The sequence below is a fragment of the Ursus maritimus genome, unplaced genomic scaffold (genome assembly GCF_017311325.1).
Source record: "Ursus maritimus isolate PB19 unplaced genomic scaffold, ASM1731132v1 scaffold_8, whole genome shotgun sequence".
Taxonomy (NCBI): Eukaryota; Metazoa; Chordata; class Mammalia; order Carnivora; family Ursidae; genus Ursus; species Ursus maritimus.
In genome coordinates, this window is record NW_024426996.1 from 10195275 (window position 1) to 10220182 (window position 24908).

General features: G+C 34.1%; 1 pseudogene; it reads left to right on the forward strand.

Annotated features, from left to right (window-relative positions):
- The first annotated feature begins 351 nt into the window (after positions 1-351).
- Positions 352-6309, forward strand: LOC121101529 (annotated as a pseudogene).
- The last annotated feature ends 18599 nt before the right edge of the window (positions 6310-24908 follow it).

Here is a 24908-nt window from a genome sequence, read left to right on the forward strand (position 1 = left end):
TGCTTATAATTGTCTTGAATATAGTATTAATATGTATTAAAGCTTCTAAGTTATGTTTCTGCTACTCTGTGATGAGAATGCAAAAGCATTCCCTCTGGTTATAGCTGCATCTGTCTCAAACCAACAATCTAATTTTTTTCAGATCCATGGGGAGCCATGCTCATTATATTCACCAGGTTTAGGGCTTCAAGCATTAATTTTTTTCTGGACACATGAATAATCAGCAAACTGTTAACAAGCGCCAAAGAAACAAGTAGATTACTTTTGTGTATTAGTGGAGGATTATGTGACCCAATAAGATTGTATTGCTAATATTCATGCTCCTTTTTGTTCAAATTGTTACTTATTGACATGCTTGGTAAGTATCACATATTCCTGTGTGCAGATGACAAAACTATTCTATTCTTGTTAGTAAACAACGTCTGGTGTAATGTCATTAGGACAAATCCTTTGAGTTATTTTTACACCGGTAGCAGAGTGTGCTAATCTAGCAATACTTTAATTCCTGAAACTTTAAGAAAAGCACCTCACGTTGATAAACATACCAAATATTTATTTAATGTCAACAGTATAAGACTATTATTAATCGTAGATATATCAACATGGAAGTTGGATGTTTTTGTTAGTTATTACAAATATAAAATAGGTCCAGTTACAATTATAGTGTTTGCTCTAATAAATAATAGTGTTATGCATCTGAATTTTTACATGTATAGTTTCCTTTACTCACCCGTCTCTATTCTGTCTTCATGTTCTAACTAGAATGAGTAGAATTACAATGACCAGGATATATTCAGCAGAATTACATAGATGTTCAGGCAACTCCCAACAGTGCATTTGTTTCTGTTTCTCCACAATGTTGGTTTTGACATACGTGTTAACTACCACAGGGCTCAACAGTGTACGTTTTGCTTCCCAAAGAAAATTGACTGCAGCTCACATTATTCCAATTCAGAATTCATAGGGCAATGTATCCCAACTAAATTAGATGTGCACCCTAATCCACCAGCAGTGGCTAAATGAGAATGGTGTGCTTGGAGGGGAGAAGGGGAAGAGATATAAATGCTGTAACATTACCATGTAAGCTTATCCTACCTTCAAGGTAAAGAAGGGGGCTATGCACAGGACAGGCACTTCAAACTACATGTATCACACACCCATAAAAGATATTTTACTTCATCAGGTTAGCTAGAAATGAATCCTTTCAAAGACACAGACAAACATATCTTGTTATACAGCTTTTTGCTTTTTTGTTTTTGTCTGAGAGAGAGTGAGAGAGAGCGAGCACAGGGGAGGGGAAGGCACAAAGAGAAGCAGGCTCTCCACTGAGCAGGTAGCCTGACACAGGGCTCAATCCCAGGACTCTGTGATCAGGACCTGAGCAGAAGGCAAACACTTAACCAACTGAGCCACCCAGGCACCCTGCTCTTTGCTTTACTGTACCTCACAGGTATGGCATTTTTTTACAAATTGAAAGTTTCTGGCAGCCCTGTACAAGCAAGTCTATCAGTGCCATATTCCAACAGCATTTGATCACTTCCTGTCTCTGTGTCACATTTCAGTATTTCTTGCAATATTTCAAATTTTTCACTATTGTTATATCTGTTATGGTCATCTGATCAATGATATTTCATGTTACCACTGTAATTACTTGGGGTACTATGAACTGCACCCATAGTAAACAGTGAGCTTAACTGATAAATGTGTGTGCTGACTACTGCAGTGACTGACTGTTCTTGTCTCTCTTCCTCTCCTCAGGCCTCCCTATTCTCTGAAGCATAATATTGAAATTAGGCCAATTCATAACCCTACAATGGCCATGAAGTGGTCAAGGGAAAGGAAGACTTGCAGTCTTTCACTTTAAATCAAAAGCAAAAGGCACCTGGGTGGCTCAGTCAGTTAAGGGTCTGCCTTCGGCTCAGGTCATGATCTCAGGGTCCTGGGATCGAGCCCTGCATCGGGCGCCATGCTCAGGGGAGAGCCTGCTTCTCCCTCTTCCTCTGCACCGCCCTGCCATGTGCTCTCTCTCTCTTCAAATAAATAAATAAAATCTTTAAAAAAATAACTTAAAAGCACAATGGTTGACCTTGGTGAGAAAAGCATGTGGAAGCTGAGGTAGGCCAAAAGCTGGGCTTCTTGCGCCATATAGCTAAATTGTAAATGCAAAAGGAAAGTACTTGAAGGAAATTAAAAGTGCTACGTCATGGGTGATAAGAAAGTGAAACAGCCTTATCGCTGATATGGAGAGAGTTTAAGTGGTCCAGATAGATGATCAAACCAGTCACAGCATTCCTTTAAGCTAAACCCTAATCTAGAGCAACTCCCTGGATCTCTTCAATTCTGTGAATGCTGAGAGAGGTGAGGAAGCTATAGAAAAGGTCTGAAGCTAACAGAAGGTGGTTTATGAAGTTTAAGCAAAGAAGCCATCTCCACAACATCAAAGAGCAAGGTGAAGCAGCATGTGCTGATTTAGAAGCGGCAGCAAGTTATCCTGAAGATTTAGCTAAAATTATTAATGAAGGTGGCTACGCTAAACAACAGATTTTCAACGTAGGTGATACAGTTTTGTGTTGGAAGAAGATGCCGTCTAGGACTTCCATAGCTAGAGAAGAAAGGTCACTGCCTGCCTTCACAGCTTCACAGGACAGTCTGACTCTCTTATTAGGGGCTAATAAAGCTGATGACTTTATTTTTTTTTTTTTAAAGATTTTATTTATTTATTTGACAGAGATAGAGACAGCCAGCGAGAGAGGGAACACAAGCAGGGGGAGTGGGAGAGGAAGAAGCAGGCTCATGGCGGAGGAGCCTGATGTGGGGCTCGATCCCATAACGCCGGGATCACGCCCTGAGCCGGAGGCAGACGCTTAACCGCTGTGCCACCCAGGCACCCCAAAGTTGATGACTTTAAGTTGAAGTCAATGCTCATTCACCATTTCAAAAATCCTATGGCTCTTAAGTATTGGCTAACTCTACTTTGCTTGTGCTCTATAAATGGAACAACAAAGCCCGGATGGCAGCATGTCTGTTAACAACATGGTTTCCTGAGTATTTCAAGCCCACTGTTGAGAACTATGCCCAGGGGGGAAAAAAGATCCCTTTCAAAATATGACTGCTGACAATGCCTTGGTCACCTGAGTTCTGACAGAGATTTACATGAAGAATAACGTTGTTTTCATGGCTGCTAACACAGCGTCCATTCTGTAGACCACGGATCAAAGAGTAATTTCAATTTTTGAGTCTTGTTATCTAAAAAATATATATATTTCATAATGTTATAGCTACCATAGATAGCTCTACCAGTCTATGATGGATATGGACAGATTCAATTGAAAAACTTTTGGCAAGTATTCATCATCCTAGATGCCATTACAAACATTGATTGTTCATAGCAAGAGGGAAAAATATCATCTTTAACAGCAATTTGGAAGAAGTGGATTCCAACCCTCATGGACTGAGTGATCCAGGGACTTCAGTAGAGGAAGCAATTGAAAATGTGGTGGAAATAGCAAGAGAACTAGGGATAGAAGTGCAGCCTGAAAGTGCAGCTGAATTGCTGCGCTCTCATGATTGAACTTTAATGGATAAGGAGTTTCTTCTTATGGATGAGCAGAGAAAGCAGTTTCTTGAGATGAGATTTACTTCTGGTGAAGATGCTGTGAAGATTGCTAAAATGATAACAAAGGATTTGGAATCTTACATACACTTAGTGATAAAGCAGCTGCAGGGTTTGAGAGGATTGACTCTAATTTTGACAGTTCCACTATGGGTAAAACGTTGTCAAACAGCATCACATGCTCCAGAGAAGTCATTTGTGAAAGGAAGAGTCTATCAATGCACCAAAATTCATTGACGTCTTATTTTAAGAAATTGCTCTACCCGACGCAACCTTCAGCAACAACCATCCTGACCGGTCAGCAGCCATCAATATCAAGGCAAAACCCTCCACCAGCCAAAAAAAAAAAAAAAAAAAAAAAAAAAAAAGCATTGTAAACTCAGATGATGGTTAGCATTTTCTAGGAATTAAGTATTTTTAATTAAGGTATATGCATTGGTTTTTCAGAGATAATGCTATTATACACTCAATAGACTACAGTATGATATGAACATAATTTTATATGCACTGGGAAACTAAAAAATTCATTTGACTCACTTTATCATGATATTTGTTTTATTGCGGTGGTCTGGAACTGAACTCACAGTATCTCCAAGGTATGTCTGTAGTGTCTTTACTGATCTACTAGTAATTAGAGCAAAAAGGCATTTAAACATGCCTTTTTTTCCCTGAATATGCATGACCTATTATGATATCTTGGAGATAATTTCTATTTTCTTAGATAATTTCTATTTTCTTAATGAAGAAAGTTGAGAATTAACTAAACTAATTAACCAGGTTCACTAGTCATTACTTTTGTGATTATCTTCCTTAGTTCCTCATTTAGGGTTATGGATTTAGCAAATAAAAATCAAGGACACCCAGTTAAATCTGAATTTAAGATACATATTTTTGTTTAGTATAAAGAAATTTCATGCAATGCTTGGGACATACTTACACTAAAAATTATTTTTTGTTAATCTGAAATGCAGATTTAATGAGGCAGAGTGTACCTATTTTATCTAATCTTTTTTTAAATCTATTTTATCTAATCTTAGCACAGTTTTACATGGATAATTACTACTAGCATTTGTTTAGATACTTCTCTTCTAGAAATAAACTAAGAGAAAATGATCTCTCAATCATAATTTTGTTATAGAAATTGACAGAGTAATATAGTATTTTAAATTTTATTTAAAACTATAATTTGCCCACAGGCTTCATGCCAACCCTGGACTTTTCCTGGCACAGTGAAGGCCTCTAGTTTTCATCCTTAATGCCTAATAAGCCATATCTTTTATTAATACATTTCAGCTAATGATGTGCAAAAACATGGCTTCTTTCTTTAAACAAGATTGTTTAAATCTGCTTAATAGCTTTTTAAACTTTACGCTAAGCTATTAACTCAGGAAGTACTTACAGAGTAAGTGCTAAAATGGTACAAGTGAAGTTTAATTGAAGAATAATGTAATCGGTTCAATCTAGTATTCTGTAAGTGTACAACCAAAGATCTTATTTTCTTGTCATAGAAAAAAAAAAGTCTTCAAGGATTTGGAACATCCCATGATTTAAACTGCATTTCTAATCACATATTTCAAAGTTAGTGTACTACAATGGTGAACCATGAGACCATGAATATCACCAGGACAACAAGAAAATAGTTTCAAGGAATGTTACAAATTCGCTGGCACAGTGAAAAATACAGTAAAGGTAATTTTTTTAAATGACGTAAAACATGATTTTCAATTTAAGCTATTTTAAAGCTTTAGTTCATTAAGGTCAAATACTTGAGCTTACTTTATCTTTCTTCAATAAGGAGAAACCACAGCAGGATACTGAACAATGGACATGGTGTGGGTTAGAGTTAGAGGTGAGGGGAGACTACAGGGAAATAGATGTAAAAAGGAACAACGGCAAAATTTATGATGACCTATAATTTCATATGTATGTATTGTGAAGTATAACACAAGTTTAAGATGTCACATACATCCCACCCAGCAAATGATTCTCTAGGCAATGCTTGCTTGTGTAACGATTCCATAATCTGTCTAATCTGTAAATGCCCTAAAATGCAGAATGCATTTGGTCTACCAAGACCAGTTAACAGGAGCATAAAAAGTAAACCATTAAAAGTCAAAGCACAGACTTGGATTGAAATTGCCCAGCAAAGGATCCTGTCACAGTTGTTACTCAGATTGTTCCTATCTCTTCCCCTAGACTTATCCTCAATGAAACCATGCTGGGTTCCTCGAAAGACAAAAGCAGGCAAACAATCAAAACCAAACACACCCCCCCACAGGAACGCATGCAAGCACGCGGTAAAATTAAACATTTGAAGGAACTGATTTAACACGATAAGCTGCCAGCAGCAGAAAATATAGTTTGGGGTCTATTGTAGCAACAATACGACAGGACTGTTGGAGAAAAAGGTTGCTCCTTTTTAGGTAAGAGTACTTGGTATTGCTGTTGTAATAATCATGTCTGAAAATACCCTGCTGTTTTTGGCACGGTGTGCTGGTTCTTGCAGAGGAGAAAATTTTCAGAAAGGCTCAGCTTTGCCACAGAATGACCAGCCAGTATTGAAAGGACTTCTGACTGGCATCAGTGCCAGGGGCAGCAGCAATAATGGAATAGATATGTACCTTCACAGGAATTCCTGGCTTTCCAGGGTTCCTGAGGCCTCAGCATGTAACATCATCTCCAAGTGTCAGAGCTGAAACCCAGAAATGAACGAATGAAGTGGAAATGAAAAATACCACATGTATTTCTAAGCATAATGAGGTTCTCTCAGTAATAAAAAGGTGACTTTAAAAAGCTGAAGATTCCTTAAGAGCAACTGAGGGACAGATAGATGTATACTGTTTCTTCCACCATTATTCTATCTTTCTATTTTTTTAACTTCCAGGCTGGACACCATAGAAAGCACAAATTCTATGAGACAAACTAGTTCTAGAAAATATTTGTGTCTATTAGATCAAGGCTATAAGATTTTCAGAACGCACATGTTCCTGCAAAGGCATTTTATAAAACTGTAATGGCTAGAAAGCAACATTTCATCTTAAAATTTTTATTTACTCTTAAATATGTAAATATATAGAATATGTAATATACTTATATATTAATGTAACAGATTCCTTCATAAAATATTGCACTGAAAAAATACACTTGTGCTCTTCTAACATGAGCTTCCTTATATGACTATGTGGTAATTCAGATAAGAGAGAACTACTAATAAATTCTATTTTCAACCGTCTACAATTTTGCATTATGTCTCCAACTGTAAATAGAAATAAGAAGTACAACTCATATAATTTGGATGCATTAGCCTTATTTTGGATAACAGAATTGAAATATGTCAAGTAGCTCATTTCTTTTCTTTCTCTTGAGGGTTGTCACTGGACAATACTTAAGAATTAAGAAACCTCCTTTGTGCAAATTTTGACGGGTTTAATAAACAAAGGATTTTAGTATTTACAGATTTTTTTGAGTCCAACTAATAAATGACAAAACTTCCTTTAATTTCTCATTCGAGTTCTTATTTACGACTTAACTAAATCTGATTCTCAGATGGTCTATAGTGAATAATTTTTTAAAAAACTCAATCTGTCACACATCAATGTTTTAGAAAATGCAATATAAATCAATTCTAGAAATAAAATTAAAAACAAAAATACAAAAAATTGAAGCCCCTCTTTTTCTGTTAGTCAACAGATATAAAATTACTCCATCAAAAATCTATAAATGTTTGTAAATACCTTACTTTTAACTTCTATACTTACTTTGTACTAACAATAGATCACACTTGGAGAAGCATTGGATTAAATGGCCCAATACATACTGACTTTGAGAGTTCTCACAATTACAAGATACAGAGAAATTTAACCATTTGAAACATCCCTTACTTCTATATGTTGTATTTCTCTTTGAATCTCTGTGTGTGCTCACACATACCAACTGAAACCAAATGAATCATTCACATGAGATCTTTAAAAACCCAGTCAACTTTGGAGTTTGCCTTACAGAGTATTACCACTGCTCCCACCACTTGAGACACTTCATTACACTGAATTTGTGGGTATGGTTCAGAGGAGACTTACTATACATTTGCTCCTGTGTCTTTTACAGTATGTAGCACATACCTGATGGTCAATATGCAAGTTGAGTAACTGAAGCATTCCAAATAAAATTCACCAAGAAAAGAGGAAATTATAAATTGTCTATGATACAAAAATGTGGTTTTGAATAAAAAAGGGAAGAGCCAGCTTGTTTTTCACAAAAATATGTGCACTGAACAATTAAATTGCAAATATATATGCTGTCATGGCAAATAAGTAAATTATTTCTTTTTACTTAGTTGCTGTCTAAAGATCAGTTTGAAATGTTTATGATTTATTTAATCAGTCTAAGACTGGTGATTGTATTTTCTCTGTCATTTCTAATAGTGTCTATACAAAAATCTGAAGGGTTTTTTTTTTTTTTTTTGCTTTTAATCATATGTACTAGCTCATGGAAAGTAGATTTTCATGCTTTTGTACAGTGTGTGCTGTGATTTCTCTTCTAACACTGACTTAGAAATCACTGAGGAAGAAAGGAAGAAAGGAAAAGAAAAAAAAAAGAAGCAAAGATAGAGACTGCCATAAAATATGACAAGAAATTTAAAAATTGCCTTATGAGTTTAAAAGCAAACCTTGCCAATTCTTCCTTATTCACATATATATTTAATTTCAAAAGTCAGTTGGTTCTTGTTGGCACATTTCTTAATGGAAAGGTTTCCCTGTAGGAACATTTCTTTAAGACATTAACTTCAAAGTATTTAATTTTTTTAAACAATGTAAAAGATTGTAGCAAGAAGTCTGGGTTACTTAACAGGAGTGGTTTAATCTTTTCATATGATACAGTATATAATAGATCACATTTTTAAAATATTTATTCGTTTGAGAGAGAGAGAGAGACACAGCTTGAGAGTCGGGGAGGGGTGAAGGGAGAGGGAGAAGGAGGAAATCTCAAGCAGACTCCCTACTGAGTGGAGACCCAAACATGGAGTTCAATCTCATGACCCTGTGACCATACCCTGAGCCAAAATCAAGAGTCAGATGCTTAACTGGCTGAGCCACCCAGGCACCACTAGGTCACATTTCTATAAGCCTCAAGGTCCCTGAGTTTCAGTTTCCAAGTAGAAAGAAGAAAAAATAGACAAAGCAAAAACAAAATATAAGCACCTTAGGTATTTTTTCCCTAATGACAAATTGGGAAATAGACATGATCCAAAGCCAAATATATTGGGTTATAGGTACAAACTCCAAATTTCCTAGTATTTTCTTGCCCTTACAAAATTGCCAAGGCATATACTTTCAATGAGTGACACGTTTATTGAAATTACTTAGGAAACAGTTATCAAAGCATATATATCCTTCAAGAAATAAGTGCATACAACTTTGCAAGGCTTGTGGGTCTATACCAACATCCATGCTATTGAGGTTATATTACTTCTAGTATTATATGCAAATTTAAATTTGAACTCCAACCACAGATAAAACTATATCTTAAGTAAGCATTTATTTTCAAAGTGATTTTTTTCTGGTAAGTTTTAATATCGACTTTCTTATTCCTTTTTTTTTTTTTTGCCTCAAAGATATTGTAGGCACATCACATTTTTCATCCTTGATAAATAGCTCTATGAACTTTTCTTCAGTTAAAATTGATGCCAAATTCTACTTCTGAATGCTATCATCAGTTTGAAATTATATGTATGTTCTTTGTTCTTTGAAAACAATTAGGTGAATGTACCGTATTTGTTCACATTTGTCCATAATTGGAGAGTGAGCTTAAAGAAATAGCAGTGTGTAATGACAAAGATTTACTTATGGGCAAAACCATTATGCTCTCTAAAGTAGTCTGCCATGTACTATGCTCTAAGGATCCCATTCGTCAATGACTTCTGTGGCATTTCAGGGGGGATTTTCATGTAAATCACTTCTAAAGTCCATGTAATATGCCTCTTCTGAGTGAGTTACGTAACATAACTATTCATCATTATTGATTATTCTCTCTGGCTGTAAGCAACAGATGCAAATCTGCTTATGAAAAAGAAGAAAGGCTAGGTGTGTACATGATTACACATAACTAGAGGCACAAGTTTGCCTTATTTGTCCTCTAATCGTGATGTGGACTTTCAAAATCTGTACAAAGCTGATAATATTGCCTTTCCATTCTCTTGACATTATCAAATTTTGCAACCACTAAGATAAACTCCAATGAGGAATTCTCATAAAATAAGCTAAAATCATTTGTGTTTTTAAACTCAGTATGTCATGATTATGTCTTTTGTAATGTAAAACTAAGTAGTAGTAAAAATAAATTTTAAATAGTTTTACACAAAACCCATGAATATTAGTTTTCAAATCTGAAAGTAGCCAGTGTAGAGCATTTTAGATAAGAGACTCAGGTCAAAATACATATTTTATAAATCAATTTATAAATAGATTTACTTATAGAGGTAAAAGCAGAGACCTTGTCCCAAAAATGGAAATGAATATTAAAGTGAAGCATCATAAAATGGTGCATTATGAAGCATTTCGTAAGCTGAAATTTTGAATAGTAAAAATAAAATATCCATTATCGTATCATTTTTGAACTTACAATAGTCTAGTAATTTATTAATAATCATTTACTGAGAGGCTCTGTCAGACATTGCACTACCTAAGGGAGATGAAGGAGTTAGACATGATCTTCTACACAGAAGAGTATAGAAGGGAAAAGTCAATTAAACAAATAAGTCATTGTCACAATAATATGGGGTTAGCATAATCATAGGGGAAGTATAGTATGCTATAACACAGTATGGCATCCAGCAAAGTCTCAGAAACCCAGATCTTCTGAGGTAAGATTTACATTTTTTGTATTTATGTATTTATTATTTATTTATTTATTTATTTATTTATTTATATTTTGACAGAGAAAGAATGAGAGCACAAGTAGGGGGAAGAGCAGACAAAGGGAGAGGGAGAAGCAGGCTCCCCACTGAGCAAGGAGCTGGACACAGGCTTGATCCCAGGACCCTGGGACCATGACCAGAGCCAAAGGCAGCTGCTTAACCAACTGAGCCACCCAGGTGCTCCCCTGAAGTAACATTTAACTTTACAACTATAGAGTAAGCATTGGCCCACTCAAAGATAAGGGATAGGAGACAATGTACCAGGCAAAGGTAGGAACAGCATGAGGGAAAACAAAACAAAACAAAACAAAACAAAACAAAACAAACTCAGAGGCCTGAAACACTATGGTATTAAACTTAGAGCAAAAAACAAAAACAAACAAAAAAGGTAGAGCAACAGTTTAGCATACTATAGAGGTGTGACAAGAAATGATGCAAAAGAAGTGGGCAAATGCCAGATTATGGAGGGTTTGATAACATTATTAAGGAGAAACGTTCCTATCCTAAGGATAATGGAAAGTCATTAAGGATTTTAAACTGGGAAATAATCTGACCAAACATATGTTTTGTAAGATGATTCCATCTGTCAAGGACACTGGAGAATGGCATCAAGATTGAAGATTAAGAGATAATTTAAGAGACCAATAATCCAAATGAGAGATGAAGATGATCTGTGTATTTAGATATAGATTATGCTAAGCGATATAAGTCAAGCAGAGAAAAACAATTATCATATGGTTTCACTCATTTATGAAACATAAGAAGTAGGGAGATCGGCAGGAGATGAAAGTGAAGAAGAAAGGGGGGAGGTTAACAGAAGGGGAAATGAACCATGAGAGACTATGGACTCTGGGAAACAAACTGAGGGCTTCAGAGGAGAGGGGGTGGGGGAATGGGATAGGCTGGTGATGGGTATTAAGGAGGGCACGTATTGCATGGTGCATTGGGCGGTATATGAAACTAATGAATCATGGAACTTTACATCAAAAACCAGGGATGTACTGTATGGTGACTAACATAATATAATAAAAAATTATTATAAAAAAATAAAAGTAGAACCCCCCCAAAAAATTCAATAGGATTTGATAATTTATTTGAAACAGGAAATGATGAAAGAGAACAATGGCTTTCTGGCTTCCCTGATATATTTATTAAGAAAGGAAATACTAGAGAAAGTAGTTTTCTTTTGGGGAAGATCAGTGTAGTTTAAGATATGCTGAGCATGAAAAAAACAAGTCTGAAGTGCATGGTAGAATGCCAAGTTAAAGAAAGAGATGAGAGAATGGTGAGAAATATTCACTTGTAACTAAAACCACAGTTGTCAATGAGATTGCCCAGGGGAAAAACAGAGTTATGTGATAACTCTATATATTTCAGGTATTAGGATTTTCTAAATGACAGTAGTTATTTTATCTCTTTCCCATCTAAATTGAGAATCCAAATACCATAATAATGGATAATGGTTATGAATAATGGTTAAAATGTTCCAATAAAATACTATCAAATTCCTCAATTCTTAGTGACCTAGAATCTTACGAAACCATAGAACAAAACTTCTTCATGGCTACATGAATCTACCTATGATCAGAATATATTTTTAAGAGACAGAGAAGTTAATAAGTTAAAGAAATTAATAAGGATGTAGCAAAAAGGAAATATTTATGAACTGTTCATAGGAATGTAAATTGGTATAGCCATATGAAAAACAGTATAGCACTTCTTCAAAAAGTTAAAAATAGAACTATAATGTGATATAGCAATTTCACTAACTCGGTATTTATCCAAAGAAAATGAAAACACCAACTCAAAAAGACAGATGCACCCCAATGTTCACTGAAACATTATTTATAATAGCCAAGATGTAAAAACAAAAAACGTATCCATCAGTGGATGAATGCATTAGGAAATTTTGATGTACACACACACACACACACACACACACACACACACACGCAGGAATATTACTCAGCCATCAAAAAGAATGAAATCCTGCCATTTGCAATGACATGGATGGAGTTAGAGTGTATTATGCTAAGCGAAATAAATTGGTCTGAGAAAGACAAATTCCATGTGATTTCACTCATGTGTGGAATTTAAGAAAGAAAACAGATGAATATAGGGGAAAGAGGGAAAAGGGAGGGGGCAAACCAAGAAACAGACTCTTAACAACAGAGAACAAACTGAGGATTGATGGAGGTGGGCAGGGGATGGGCTAGATGGGTGATGGGTATTAAGGAGGGCACTTGTGAGGAGCACTGGGTGTTGTATATAAGTGAGGAATCACTAAACTCTACTCCTGAAACTTATATTACACTATATGTTAACTAAATAAAAACAAAACAAACAAAAAATAGAAGCAACTGAAAGCCATATTAGTGCAAGATTGTAGTCTAATGTAAAATGTCTTTAGTGGTGTTTTCTACTCCCTTCACATGTCCCCATTTTATTATCTTTTCCTTCATCTTCCATTGCTGTTGTTACAAAACTTGTTCATTTTCCTCAGGCCTCTATTTCTTCCTCATTAGGAGAAAGAGAGGAGTTAGATGTCTTCAGAGCTGAACTTACATCTGCTTTCACTAAGAAAACCAAGGCCCTTAGGCATAAGCTACCTCTCTACTTCCCTTCTACTACTGACCACTCTCTGCCCCAACAACCTTACCATTCTACTTATGCTTATTACCCCCCACCTGAGGTGTCCTTGGGAGGCAGTACTTTCAGACAGACCAGCACCCCTGCTGAGCTTTATTCCTTCCTGTCTCCTACAGCCTTTCCTTATGGCTGCTTCTCCTTGTATCCAAACTCCTCCTCCTTACTCCTACAGTACCCTTAACACATAAAAATGCTTGAACTACTCACACTTTAAAAACAAAACCAACTAATTAACTAACTTAAAGCAAAAAACAAAAATAGCAACAACTTATGTTTCTAAAACTATATCCTCCCACTGATACTAGCAGGGAGCTACATCATTAGGGATACACCATTTCTATCATGAGAACTATTAACAATGGTAGGTAATTAGAATAGGCAGAGATTAATTTTATTAATTTTACTAAGCCTAGAATGTGCAATCCCTATCATGGTCATAATCATGGCAGAGATGACAGTAAAAATGACAAGGATGATGATGGTATTGATGATGATAATATTGATGATTTCAAATATGTCAAAAGTTTATAATATATTTAAAATATGCAAAGAATAATTTTCCTGTTGTTTATTCAAGTCAGAAAAAATCATCATATGTAATTATATTAATTCTGCAGATTTATTAAAAATGAATTTCAGGAGACATTAAGACATAAAACAGTATGAGGCACCTGGGTGGTTCAGTCGGTTAAGCGTTTGCCTTTGGCTCAGATCATGATCTCATGGGTCATGGGATCAAGCCCCACTTTAGGCTTCCTGTTCAGTGGGGAGTCTGCTTAAGATTCTCTTTCCCCTCTCTTTCTCTGCCCCTCCCCCCACCTGCATGCATGCATGCTCTCTCTCTCCAATAAGCCTAAAAAAAAGACATGCAACAGTATAAAACTATATATGTCATTTCACTGAAATCTGTTTTGTTAATATTTTTGAAGAAAAATAAAATGTACATGTTTAAAATTGAGTTATTTAATATCATTCAACTTCAAATGAAAATGTAGACATATTAAAACTACACTTATTGTTAATATATTTTAATAATTTTTTCCTACTACCTAAAGCCTAAAACTTGTGTAAATTGCATGAATGTAGACAGAAGACTCTCCATCCAAATAAGAAATCTGTTCAGCAATAAATATTCATAGGAAAAATAAACATCAGCGTTTTAAATGAAATCTTTATATTATCAGGTACCAAGCCTATACATATTTTTTTCACGTTTACAAAAATGCCATTAAACTTAATCATTCACATTTTATATTTGACTAGATCTAAGGTTTTTATGGATGTGGAATTCAAAATATTTTAATAGTATAAAGGAGAGCAAATATATGAACTGAATAAGAATCTTTTCAGACATTGACACTGGAGTTTATTCTCCAGTTATTACTGAATAGCCTTTAATACATTTGGTCTAAAACTAAAAGATTATTATGTTTTTGCATTCATGAAAGCAATCTTTTACATAGCAAATTAACTACTAAAATTTGCATGGACTTTATAATAGGCACATATTAATAGACATTTAAATACTGCATTCTCTCAAATATAAAAATCAATTTGGGTAATAATAAAGCAACTATAGTAAAATAACACCTGAGAAAAATTAACCCCTATAACTTAAAAGCTTTATTTATATTAAAGATTGATAAAACTATTATAAATTTATACCCCCCCCAAGCATCTGGTTTATGGATTATTTAGGCCCTTGGTTAAAATTAATTCTTTTCCTCCCTTCCTACTTCCCTTTTTTCTTTCCTTCCATTTAAATAATTAGGACTCTCACATTCATTCCATGTGATGAACAAAGACAGCAGCTAATCACAGTAGCAGATTAGTTAAGGCGAACTGGTGAAAAAGAAATATTTGAAAAGCAGTAGATTCAATTAAAAATTTGAATAGGGATTATTTTTCTGATATTACTTACTTTTAATAATATAACAGCACAGACAGAACTTTGCTGGTATATAGCCCTACTCATTTGAATGTAACAGTATTTTTTTAATATAAACCTATGAATTAACTTATAAAATAGGTTTATAATGAAAATATAACTTTCCTGTAATATTATTATATTCGACTTACATATAGGTGAGGTGAGTTATTAAATAATAAAATAGATGTATAGGCTAGTTATCATTTAATAAATATAGGATGGAAATAAATATATATTAATCTTCCCAAAAACAATAACAACAAAAAGTTCATTTTGGGCCAGTGAGCTATTCAGTGTGCTTGCATTTATATTGTACTTTTTCTGTTAAAGGAACACAAAGCTTTGAAAAGTAATTTATTCTCACACTATCCACTGAGATAAACTACGGGTTCAATTTTCTTTAAACTTGATATTTTCTCTGTCAAATGTTGTCCCCTTCCAGTACTACATGGATAGACTTTAATTATCTCTGGTACAGCATCCAAATTTTGCAGAACAAGAAAAACCAAACAAAAAGCAAACAAACAAAAACAAAGTAAGCCATCATAATCAATTATATATCTTTATAGTATTTTGTATTTTTAGCATAAATCAAGCTAAATACCCGATTCCTAATCTCTCATTTAGGATTATGTATGAAGTGGATACCTACTGGTATTTTTAAATCTATGTTTATATTTGTTTTGAATTTGTCAAGAAATAACACTCTGGCTTTGTTTAAAAAAAAAACAAGAATTTGTATATTACAATGAGTGAGTAAACTGCTTCAGGTAAGAGTATTGTAACGACCTCAGTTATTCAGTACTCAGAAGAATTAATTATATAAAAAATGCTTAAGGCTTACAGAATATAACTTTTACAGAATATAAGGTTTAAAGAATATAGCGGCTTTTATACCACACGTAGTGATAGTGAGAGAGCTAGTCTGAAAAAGTAGAGGCAGCAAAAATGATTAAAGGTAGTTTTAGGGTAGAAGCAACAGTAAGTCAGTTATATAGAAAAAAAAAAGCTGATATCACTCATATTTTTATTAAACTTATCAGAATTACTCCTATAAGGTTTTTTAATTATTGTTTTTACATGGCAATTTTGGAAACTTTAATCTACATAAAAGACAGATTTCTGAGGCTTGAAATAGCTGAGCAATACTAAATAATGGGCAGCAAAATCTATCCATGTGTCCAGCAGGTGTAAGAGGTGAAGAAAAGTCCCCAGAAAATTAAAAGCCTGCCAAAGAGTTTTTCTAAAGATCTCATTCTCCTAAGTGATAAATGACACCTTTGTATATATATTCATGAAAGCTGGCAGCATAGATTGCAGATTGAGGTCATGACCTCTTACTCAGAGAATTGTCAGAAAAAGAGTTGGAAAAATAAAGAAGGAAAATAAGGAATGTCACAGGATACATAGGAAGGCTTGGTGAAAGAAAATACTTGGAAATAACAAAGATCAGAGCAGAAATAAGTGAAATAGAGATAAAAAAGAGAAAATAGAAAAGATTAATGAAACAAAGAGATGGTTCTCTGAAAAGATAAACAAAATTGACAAGCCTTAAGCTGTAAAGAAAGAGGATTCAAATAAATAAAAACAAATGAAAGAGGAGACATAACTGATACCTAGCAGAAATGGGTAAATTCCTAGAAATACACAACCTACCAAGAACTGAATCATGATGAAACAGAAAATCTGAACAGACCAGTTACTAGTAAGAGGACTGAATCTGTAAACAAAAACCTCCCAACATACAAAAGTCCAGGACCAGACAGCCTTACTGGTGAAATTCTACCAAACAGTCAAAAGAATTAATAACAATCCTTCTCAAGCTCTTTCAGAAAATAGAAGGGAAAATGCTTCAAAACTCACTTTACAAGGCCAGCATTACCCTGATACCAAAATCAGATAAGAAGGCAACAAGAAAATAAAATTACAGGCCAATACCCCTGGTGAACATAAATGCAAAAATCCTTAATAAAATATTAGCAAAACAAATTCACAATACATTAAAAGTATCATTCACCATGACTAAGTGAGATTTATTCCAGGGATGCAAGGATAATTCAACATCTGCAAAATAATCAGTGTGATATAGCACATTAACAAAATGAAGGATACAAATCATATGATCATCTCAATAGATGTAGAAAAAGCAGTTGACAAAATTCAATATCCATTTGTGATTAAAACAAAAACAAGACAAAAAACCTCTCAACAAGTAGGTATAGAGGCAATGTACCACAACATAATAAAGGCCATATGTGACAAGCCGTAGCTAACATCAAACTCAATGGTGAAAGGCTGAAAGTTTTTCCTCTAACATCAGGAACAGCACATGGATGCCTACTCCTGCCACTTTTATTCAACATAATATTGTGAGTTCTAGACAGAGGAAGTAGGCAGGAAAAAGAAAAGTCATCCACATTGGAAAGGAAAAAGTAAAACTCACTACTTGCAGATGACATCACATTATATATAGAAAACCCTAAAGGTACGAGCATAAAAATAACTTTAGAACTAATAAATTCAGTAAAGTTGTAAGATATAAAATGAATATACAAAAATCTGTTACATTTTTATACGATAATAACAAAGCAGAAGAAAGAGAAAACAGTCTCATTTACAGTTGCATCATGTAGAATAAAATACCAAGGAATAAGTTTAGCCAAGAAAGTAAAAGATCTGCACATTGAAAATTATAAGACATTAATAAAAGAAATTGAACAAGATACAAATAAATAAAAAGATATTCTGTGCTCACGAACTGGAAGAATTAATGTTAAAATGTGCATACTACCCAAAGTAATTTACAGATTCAATGCAATCCCTACCAAACTTCCAATGGCATTTTTCACAGAAATAAAAGAAACAATTCTAAAATTTCTATTTCTGGCTATGATCAAAAAGAAAAGAAAGAACATAATTCTGAATTGATGATATAGCAATTTCAATTCTGGGTATTTATCCAAAGGTAAGGGGAGGACTAATTGGAAAAGGTATATGTATCCCTATGTTCACTGTAGCATTATTTAGAATAGCCAAGATATGGAAACAGTCTACGTGTCCATCAATGGCTGGTGGATAAATAATATTTACACACACACACACACACACACACACACACAGAGGAATATTATTCAGCCATAAGAAAGAAGGAATTTATGCAATTTGCAATAACATGGATGGACTTTAAGAACATTATGATAATGAAATAAGTCATTCATACAAATGTAAATACTATATGATCTCACTTATATGTGGAATCTAAAAAGAACAAAAACAAAACTAAGATCATAAATACAGAGAATAGACTGATGGTTGCCAGAGGGGAGTGGCGAGAGGGTAGGTCAAGTGGGTGAATGAATGAAGTCAAAAGGTACAAACTTCCATTTATAAAATAAATAAGTCACGGGGATGAAATGTACAGCATGGTGATAGTTAATAATTCTGTAGTGTATATTTGAAAGTTGCTAAGAAAGTAAATTGTAAAAATTCTCATCACAAGAAAAAAAATTGTAATGTACAGTGATGGACATTAACTAGATTTATTGTGGTGATCACTTCACAGTATACAAATATCGAAACATGATGTTGTACAGCTGAAACTAATTATAATGTTGTATGTCAATTATACTCAATAAAACAAAAGAAAAAAGGAAAAGACTTGGATCTAGAAAATCATGTGGGTGACTTTAAGTGGTTCTGGAGTGGAGTGAAATTCTGTGAATGTCAGATAATGTTTTATATGGATTGTTTTAAATTCTATTTAATGTGACTCCATTTCTCCCCAGGCTGATGTAGTTTGTGTGACCTTGAGCAATTTATTCTCCCCGAGAGAAACTCCTTTTACCTTTCAACAAGGAGGCATTCAGTTAACCATGATGATTTCTTTAATTTGCAGTATTATCTTCCTTTGAAAAGTCTCCAGACTGCAGGAGATCCTAAGGTGTGCCTTGGGTATGTAACAACCTGAAGGTTAATCCCCAACTCACAGAATTATGAAAAATCAATTTTGGTAATGTCAGTGTGTGTGTGTGTGTGTGTGAATGCTTTGTAATATGTAAAACACAGTAAAAATGGGAAGTGGTCTTAATATGCTGTCAGAGAACAGTATTTTTCACTGAAGACTACATGCCACAACAATTTCACACTGTAACACTATCAATATTTTATTTTCTTATCTGACAGAAGGACCTGTCCTTAGCAGAGTCAGGGCGATTATTTGGTGGAAGGAAACCTTGTATTAACTCTACTGCCACAAGTTGAGGCAGAGTGACTTTCAGAGCTATTTACTTGAAAGGTGGATAAAGGTGGACAAGAAATTATTTCCTAGGGCAATTCCAGAGTTTAAACATACCAAGACATTAGATGTAAAATGTTCAGACTGGATATAGAAAGAGGTAGCCTGGACAACACTCTCCCTATTCAGTAAATGCTTCTCTCCGGAAGTCCTACTTGGTGAAGAACAACGTAAATGTGCTCCCATTCACTCCCATTTATGCTAATTCAGAACAAGAGGCTGAGGTCTTGGAGGCCAAGACTTGAAGTGGTATCTCTGCGACCTTTTTCATCAACCAGAATAAAGCTGGAAGAACTTAGAAAAAATACCTGTTATGGGATAAATAAATTACTCAGAAATACATAAAATGTTAATATCAAAGACAAAGCCTTTTCATTTATGAGCAAACGAGGCAGTGGTTAAACATTAAACTGCAAAGAATAGAGAAGCTCTTACAAGCAGAGGTTTTGAGGTTTTGAAAGCTCCTATTTCAGTTATTTTCACAAAGATTATATTTGCATAATACATGTATGTAAACCAGACAGTTCAATGTTAAACAGAAAGCATCACATTCAGATGCCCTTCCTGGAAGATTCCTAAGTCTAATACAGTACTATTTTTAATTTGCCAGGGTGCAGAACTCAAGAAAGTAATTGTACTAACCAAAAGAATTTTGTGCATACAAACTTGATTTCATTATGGAAAAGCTGAAATGTTCTCATTATTACTTGCTAATTTTTACCTTTTTGCTAAAAGGGCTATATTTAAACAGTAGTATAAAGTCGGAGTTGCAACATCATCACGTTAAAGCTGCAAAATGACTCCTATATTTGCAAATGGCAGGACTGTGTCCATAAAAATATAAGCTTTATAAAAACCATAGATTAGTGAATATAAGTATTTCTATAGATATGAAGTTATATTAGATTGATTTTTTTAAAAATAGTGTATTCAGAAATTAGTATTTCTCATACTATCAGAAGAGATTCCTGGCATTTATAATTAACTTTAGTGTTATGTGAACACTCTCCAAACATCTTGACCTATCTATTTTTATGGAAAGGAAGGGGAAAGGATTGTTAGATAGATAAAGTTCATCATTATTTTCACCGGAAATTTTAAGAAACTGAAAAGATGTAGCTCTAAATTGGGAAGTAAATTAGAACAAAATTAAAAACAAAACAAAAGGATGACCCAGTTATATATTAGATGTTCACATCTTTATCACTGTAAGAAGGAAATAACCAATCTATCATACTCCTGAATTTCTACTAATAAAATATTACCACCATATATTTTAAATGGGATTTCAAAATACACCATCACCTAGATCATTCTGATTATTCCCAAAATGAGATCTAACAATGTTTCACTTGATAGTGGCAACAAAACTATTCTCCATTAAATCATACCTACACTAAACCATTGTCATTATAGTAACTGATACTATTTTTGAGATAATTTTCTGAGGTTAAGTATACAGTTCTCTAAACATGAAAACTGATCAGAAGTCATCAAACTCAGGATCTTAATCTCAGTACTAGCAGTTTTCTAAAATTTGCAATGGTTCAAGCTACAATTACTACTCAATGCAGTTCTTAGCAGGTCTCATAATCTGTTTCCTGTATTATCATGGAAATCACTAACATTGGCTATCAGACTATTCAGTCGTGTCAAATGCAAACATTCCACAAGAATAATTTAAACCAATTGGGAAAAAAAAGAAGATAGATTAAGAATTTTGATTAAGAGGCTCATTTTTAGGACTAAAGCACAAGGGCCAGGGCTTACAATTCAGGTTACATTCTTTTTTAGGATTATTCCACTGTGCCAGGGACCACTGCCTACCACTAAGGTAGTTGCACAGTGCACGTCTCTGAAGCAAATCTCCCTGGAGCTGTGCAGCACACTGGTGCCACCAAATGCAATAACTGTGGGTAACTCTAAGGATACTGTAATAAATTTATCTTTGTAAGTGCTTTCATAATTGTATCTGTAACCAATACTAAGAGTAATGTGGATGGCATTTGATTTGGAGAGGCATAAGTAGCTAAAATCTATGGAAAGAGATTAAAAGTGTAGAAAACAGTGTTCCAGGAAAACATTATTCACTTATCTTCCTTTAGTCGTGGTTTGCACTGGTTTGTACTGCTATGAGAAAACCAGAAGGAACAGTAACTGATGCTATATAAACATCTTCAAATTTACTAATAATGATGAAAGCATCCTTTAAGGAATTGAAAAATCTACTCCACAATACCACACGGTAACAATGAGCCAATTAATACTTCACTGTCTATTTTATATTTAAACAAAAAAAAAATAATAATTAAAGGAAGTCAAATAGTTCAGGTTGTTGTTCAATTCCACATCATCTCCTCTGTGAGGTCTTGCTCCCTTAACAAAGCTTATGTGCCTGTTACAGGATTTATGATTCCATGTTATAGTTATTTGAACAGGTGTCTATCTCCATGAAAGGAATGCAAATTCTTTTAAGTCACAGATTGGCTTTTATTCATCCTAATATACCCCTAACTATACTATTTTAAGAAAATCTAGGAATAAAACAAATACCTGGAGAATCAATAAGACATAAACTATAGCTGAGATTTTAAAGAATTTTTCTTTATAAGTTTCTCTTATTTTTCAATTAATGCCAATAATAGCTGTCCTAACCATTCCAACCAGTGATAATTTTATTCATGTATGTTTTCAACAAATACGTGTTGCAAATTTCTATGAGCCAGTCTCTGGGTTTAAGCCCTGACGTAGAGAGTAGAAGAAGATATATTGAATATTTGCTACCACAGAGCTTAAATCGTACATGCAGAACAGATATTAAATATGTCAGTAAAATAATATATTTTAAGTTCTATGATATTGGTAGTACAGGATGCTATTAGAGCATATAGCAGGAAGAACTATTCTACAGTGGAAAGGAATCCCTAAAGTATTTATTTAAAGGCTGAAATGCAGAAAAGAAAGAATTTAAAAAAAAAAGAAAAAATAAAGGGAGATGGGAAGAGTATATTATGCAATACTAAATTATGTGTGGAAGCAAATTTATGACAAGCTGCCTTAAACTTCCAAAATGCAATGTATAAATAATAACATTGTTTATAAAATTAAGTTTATTTTCAAATCACTAAAGAATAGATTTTTATGGATTATATACTAATCATTTATATCTTTATAAATTAGACTAATTGGTATAAAACAAAACATAAATCCCTTTAGAAAAGTATATAACAGGGGTGTCTGGGTGGCTCAGTCAGTGAAGCCACCAATTCTTGATTTCAGCTCAGGTCATGATCTCAGGGTCATGAGATAGAGCCCTGTGTCTGGCTCTATGCTGAGTGTGGAGCCTGCTTATGATTCTCTCTCTCCCTCTGCCCTTCCCCACCCCAACTTATGCACATGCTATCGAAAGAAAGAAAGAAAGAAAGAAAGAAAGAAAGAAAGAAAGAAAGAAAGAAAGAAAGAAAAAAGAAAGAAAAGTATATGACAAAAAAGTAAATAAAGCTTCTCACTTTTTGCTGATGATTTAAAGTAACTATGGGAAATAAATTGGTGTAAAATGCTTTCGCTTAAAAGAGAAAATTTCATGAAAAATTAAAATATCACCTTATGTTTTTGTTATTCAATATCCAAGATTCTGATTCCGGAATAGGTGAATAATCTGAGTAAGTGAAATTCTTGTTATCAAAAGAATACAATTCTTTTTAATTCATCAGAAATGGTAAAAGTTAATGTGAGATCCAAATGCACTAATCTAGATTAAAATCAATTTTTCCTCTATTATCAGAAATAAGGAAAAATAGACTAGGTTTCTCTTCTGAATCAAACTGAGTTTTTCTTAGATTTGATCCTTTTATAACATTAACCACTCAAAGATTTATAGTTGTAGAATTTTTTTAGATTAATAGAGATCATATTCATACTTCAAGAAAGCCCTTATATTTTACAAGACTGACAGAATTAGAACAAAGCCAATTGGGTTAAACAGCAAACTAAGTGATCAGTATTTCCCTTATTGTATGTACTGGAAGGAATTATACAGGAATCTCCTAAACCTCCTAATCTGTATCAAAGAAAACATTCTAAAACATATTCTTTAGTGTCAGGACTTTAATGATGTCAAGAAAAAACTGAAATCACCAAAATTAGAATGTATTCATATAACTCTTTATTTCAATGGAATTACTAAAAATTATCCCTGATTTATCTCATCCTCAATGTCACTCTTTTTTGGAATGTTATTTATTTTAAATACTACTTCCAGAATTAGTTTTGTGAAATAATTCTGATCTTCAAAAAATACTTAATGTTTAGTCCAAGACAACTAAATCTTATAACATTTATTTTCAATATTCACTAAGAATGACCCCTCCAAAGGAGTGTTTAAATAGAGGATTTTTTTAAAAGTATTTAAATGGGGGGCTCCTGGGTGGCACAGGGGTTAGGCGTCTGCCTTCGGCTCAGGGCGTGATCCCGGCGTTATGGGATCGAGCCCCACATCAGGCTCCTCCGCTATGAGCCTGCTTCTTCCTCTCCCACTCCACCTGCTTGTGTTCCCTCTCTCGCTGGCTGTCTCTATCTCTGTCGAATAAATAAATAAAATCTTTAAAAAAAAAAGGATTTAAATGGAAGATTTTTTTTTGTAAATGGGAGTGTTTAAATAGAAGATTAAAGCACATTTTTATCCTCTTTAAAAAGATTTTATTTATTTGAAAGAGAGAGAGTGAGGAAGAGAGAGCAAGGGCAAGGGGAGGGGCAGAAGAAGAGGGAGAAGCAGACTGCCCACTGAGCAGGGAGGCCAACATGGATGTGGGGCTGGGGCTCCATCCAGGGACTCCAGCACCATGACCTGAGCCGAAGGTAGACATTTAACCCACTGAGCCACCCAGGTGCCCCAGCACATTTTTATCCTTAATAAACAAATATTTAATTGGGGAAATTATAGTGAGGATAATATTATCAGATGAATACTAAGAACACATCACCAGAAATGCCTTTTCAGAGCTGAACTTTAATAATGCTTTCATCAGGCATCATTGTTAAGAAATATTCAAATGAAAAATCATTTCTGTTTTCATTATAAAACTATACCTTATTTTTTTCAGTGTATCCTTCATAAAATTTCCAAGGGAGAAATTTCCTTAAGCAGTTTAGCAAGAGGGAAATCTGCTTCTCTTCAGGAACACAAATTCTTCCCTCATTTGGGTAAGAATTATACAAGTTATATGTACATTCCTCACATACATTTATTAGCGTTTGAGTGTGCTTGTGTGTGTGAGATGAACTTTAGGAAGCTAAAAGTCACAAAAGATAAATAACTCAAATTAACCAACCTCATGGTCCTTCCAAAAGCTTTGTTTTCTATTTCCATTTTATTCACTTTATTACATATGTTTTCTTTATTGCACACCATTGGTATGTACTTGGAAAGGAGTGAATACACAATTATACTGACACAGAAAAAGAAATATAAGTCCTATGATGTTCTTTTAACACATACTGGTATTTTTCA